Below are 5,019 nucleotides of genomic sequence, written 5' to 3' on the forward strand. Positions count from 1 at the left end.
AAAAAAAAACCAAGTACTTTGTAAAAAGATTGCTCAAAGAAGATGGGGGAATGCGAACAATGTGGTACTCAAAATGTAGCTCCATTAATCATAATAGTAGGAATACAGGGAACTAATAACAAGTCCACCATCACTATCAATATGTATATCTTTAGTCTTCAAATTAATATTCAAATTCTCTATTGGTTATTGTTGCTTCTTAATTAGTTTATGTATAGTGACTTGGCCCTGATGCTGACCAGCATGGAAAAGATGCTTTGTACAATGTCCCAAAAATTTAGTCTATACCCTAATTATAAAAAAGAAAAATGTGGAAGAAACTTATCAAAACCAAAAAAAGGATGTATATATCACTGAAGCAATTTACTTTTCTTCTTATTGTCACCCAACCTAAAAGCATCAGCAAGCCCCCAAAGGATGGGCCATGGCAAAAAGCCTATCATCCCCTGGCAGGCAAGCACTAAAAACGTGTTGTCTTTTGTATCGTTTAAGATAGTTATTTTTGCCTTTCTTAATTGATACAAAAGATAAACATAACAAACATTGTTCCAACCATCAACCAAAAGAAGAAAAAAGTACCATCACAATAGCATATCTGAATCACTTTAAGAAATGGAAATGATCTTATTCCTGAATTTAAGACGTTTGCCTGATACAATCACCAGTCACTAGTAATCATAAAATTTGACCTGATAAGAAATGATTGACTTAACATTTAAATTACATTATAAAATCAGACATTTACTTAAGAGAAAGAGTGTCACACAAAGAAAAAAGGAAAATTTACTAGCACTCGAGAATTTTTTTTTTTTTTTTTTTTTTCTTCAAGACTATTAGCGTCCACTTTGAGTGGACACTATTGAGATTCTAGTCTCGATTTTTATTTTATTTTTTTATTTTTCTTAAAGACTATTAGTGTCCACTTTGAGAGGATGCTATTGAGCTTCTTTATTCGATTTGTTTTTTACTTTTTTATTTTTCTTCAAGACCATTAGCATCCACTCAAAGTGGATGCTATTGGCCTATCATCAATGTCCACTTTTAAAGTGGACACTATTGATCTATCATTAGTGTCCACTTTGAGTGGATGCTACTGACCTTCGAGTTTTATTTGTTTACAATACTAGTATGGTCCACGCCAAGTGGACACTATTGACCTATCATCAGCGTCCACTTTGAGTGGACGCTGTTGATCTTCTAGTTTTATTTGTTTTTTTATTTTTTTTTTATTTTTCTACAAGACTATTAGAGTCCACTCAAAGGGCACACTATTGATCTATCATCAGTGTCCACTGTTAAAAATGAAAGTGGATGCTGTTGATGTTCTAGTTTTATTTTTTTATTTTTCTACAAGACTATTAGCGTCCACTCAAAGTGGACACTGTTGATCTTCTAGTTTTATTTGTTTTTTTTTTTAAAAAAAAAATAAAATAACATAAAATAAAATAAAAATTTCTACAAGACAATTAGCGTCCGCTCAAAGTGGACGCTATTAATCTATCATCAGCATCCACTGTTAAAGTGGACTCTATTGAGCTTCTAGTTTCAATTTTTTTTTTCTTTTTTTTTTCTATTGTTATATAGGACTATTAACATCCACTCACAGTCGACGCTGATAGTTTATTATAAGCGTCGATAATTGTCGACGCTAATAGTTATTTTGTCACCCCTAATTGTTTTTTTGCCTCTTGTATAATTCCTGCCAGCATATTAGCATCGACATATTAGTGTCCACTGCAAAGTGGATGCTAATAATGTCGCTGCTAAAAGTCTCATTTCTTGTAGTGAGTGCAATACATTTGTATCATCCTTGTGTATTAGTGATCTTTTAATAAATTGTTTTATTTTATTGAGTTATTACTTTCGGTCCTTGTTAAACTAATAATTAATTGATTAAATTTACCTCTTTCTATTAGATTAAGTTTTTCGGACAACTGGAGATTTAACATAGTATTAGAGCCAAAGGTCTTGAGATCAAATCTTGACCCCATCAATTCACCCCCCTATTTAAATTAAATATTTCACGTGTTGGGTTTTACCTATTAAAATGAGGACTAGGCTTACTTGCAGTAGACCAAACTACCGCATATCTGCAGTAGTTAGGTTGGAAGGCTGTGATTTCAAGTTTAGGGGTTTTTAACCCCAAAAGGCTAATGTGAAATAACATAAAAAAGCCGTCAAAAAATTCCGTTAACTTTTTTTTTATTATTATTATTTTATTTTCTTCTACCCAAACCTATTCTCTCTCTATTTCTCACATGCCCAGAACCCGTGCTCCATTGGCTGTAGTAGCTACCGGGGCTGAGGATCTTAGTGAAGGAGCCAGGATTGAACCTCTACCAGTTGCATATCTGCTCAAAGGTTGATTATTGATGTAGATTGGAATTCAAGGCTTATCTTATCTTATCTTTTAGTCTTTTATTAGGTTTCTTTGTTAGTCTTTTATTTGATTTAGTTGTCTTTCGTAGACTTCTAAATTAACTCTATTTCATTGTTATCTTAGGACTAGGAGTCTTGAGCTATAAATATATGCTTATAGCCTTTAACAATTCAGTTTATGATTATTATTGAGTTTGTTTAATAAGAATTACTCATAGTTGAGTTTCTTTGTGTTTTTCCTTAAACCATAGATAGAATCTATAGTTTTTAAGAAGATTTCTTTGATTCTTGTGATAGTCTCACAATCTTAGAAATATTTATCCCTTCTACTTGCTGTTTTTCTTGTTCACCACAATCCTACGCTGCATCAATTATTTTCTGCATTATTTTCTCTTTTTTCTTTTTCTACCCAAAACCGATGAGATTTGTTTTCGTTTTTTACCCAAAACCGAGGATTTGAGAGTTGGTATTGGATGAGAGTGATTTTCTTTTTTGGTTTTTTTACTGAACTCAACTACTTGATTGTTCATTATTCGGTGTATTCTTTCTAATTTTAATTAGTTCTTCAATTTGTTTTAAAAACAATTCTTCGTGTTGTTACATGAAAAAGGAAAAAAAAAAAAAATTGGATTACCAATTCGTGCTATGACAAGTGAAACTCCTTGGGCTTTAAGGAGAGAAGATTTTCAATGAATTTTGATGTCAAAGTTCTCTAATTTGCCATCCTTGAAGAGTGGAAGTTGCTTCTATCAATAGATCTTCTTTTTAGGTTGACCTCTTATCTGCTTGGCTTTGAAGGGTTTGAATGACCCACACCTTTGCCCACCATCGTCGTGTTCCAGCCCTTCGAGGAGGCCAAGAAGGAGCTCGATCTCATCCCCACCGTCCCTCACCTCTCGCTCGCAAGAACTACTTCGACGAGTGCAAGGCTGCGGTTAACGAGCAGATCAAGTGGGTTTTTTGTTTGGATTTCATCACTTTGAATCTTTTACATGTTTTGTGAATTCATTGGGTGGATGCGATTTCACGGCCAAAAGGTTTGTTTTTTATGGGAGTTAAACAGAATTTTTTGACGGCTTTTTTATTTTATTTCACATTAACCTTTTGGGGCTAAAAACCCCAAACTTGAAGTCATAGCCTTCCAACCTAACTACCGCAGATATCAATGCGGTAGTTAGTTCTACCGCAGGTAAGCCTAGTCCTTAAAAGAACGTTTGAGCTCCCACATGAGGGGATAATTAAGTTATTAAATTTACCTCTTCCTATTAGCTTAGTTTTTAGGACAATTGGTGATTTAACAGTCCTCTTCACACCTAGTTCAAACATAGAAGGGAGTATTGAGAGATGTTTTTCTGTCTTTACATTGTGTTAATTCACTATTTGTGTTATAATTTTTTGTTTTCAGTCTTGTTTCTTTTTGTGTAGAAATATTTAAAAATTGTGAAAGTGAAATAACCTAATGAGAAATTACAAACATGCGAATAATTAAAAAAATCTGAAATGAGACAATCTGTAAGCCAGACTCACCCAACCATGACTGAAACTTGTGAAAAGAGACTTTAGATTTACTAAGAAAAATACATATATCACATATACCAAAGGAAAAGTCCTAATGGAAATAACCAAATGAAAAATTCAAAGTCTTGATTTGCTCTATTCTTTCCCTGGGCATCCTTGCTCAAATCCCTTGATCACCTCTGACAATATTTTCTATTCATCAATTTCCCAATCAGCATCTTCCACTAGAAAATTTTACGTTTGTGTGACCAGAAAAGAAATCTAGACCAATATGTTGAGTGAATTGTATCAACATAAAGTTGCAAATGTGCTAGAACAAAGAGAATTATTGGGATAGTAGCCAAAGAAGTAATAACAATCGGAGCCCATGCTGCTTTGCTGTAATATACCGAAAACAAGGTTGCACTGAAGGCTATTACCATGCCTGCTATAGCAACGAAGAGTGCAGCAAGTCCAAACAGTAACCTTAGAGGTATTGACTTGAAAAAATCCTCATCTCCATAACGTGATGTAAGAATTGACAAGAATATTAAGATCGAAGTTGAAGAGAAGACCAATGCTATGGCATTTGATATGAAGAATACCGTATATGAATTACTATTCAAAGGAAGAGGTTTCCCTGTTATTTGATCGTTGCCACCGGGTAGAGTGAAGGCTGCAGCGAAAACCACAGTAGCAATCAATGTTGCCACAAGCATGCAGTAGTTTGCTGTTTCCTTCATCCACTTTTCACCTTTTTTATACAACTCTTGATGCTCCTTTATAAATATATCGCTAGGTGTTTCATTGTCGGAATTCTTCATGTTCACATATGAAGGCGGCACAATTTTTGCTATTTTCTACAATAACAAGGTATAAATGAACAACCAAAAATTCAATACACACACACATATATATATATATATATATATATATATATATATATATATATATATATATATATATATTCAACACTCACCTTAAACCATAGCAACTCCTATTGCATTTGAAGGGCTGATGTTGATATGGTATTTAATCGATCTGAATTAGCACCCAATTTTCCAGTAAAGTGCAACATGTTGTTAATACCTTTGGCAATATAGGTTGTAAAATTTTCCTTCATGCTACCTATCTCATCTATTA

This window comes from Corylus avellana, chromosome ca2 (genome assembly GCF_901000735.1).
Source record: "Corylus avellana chromosome ca2, CavTom2PMs-1.0".
In the NCBI taxonomy this organism is placed as follows: domain Eukaryota; kingdom Viridiplantae; phylum Streptophyta; class Magnoliopsida; order Fagales; family Betulaceae; genus Corylus; species Corylus avellana.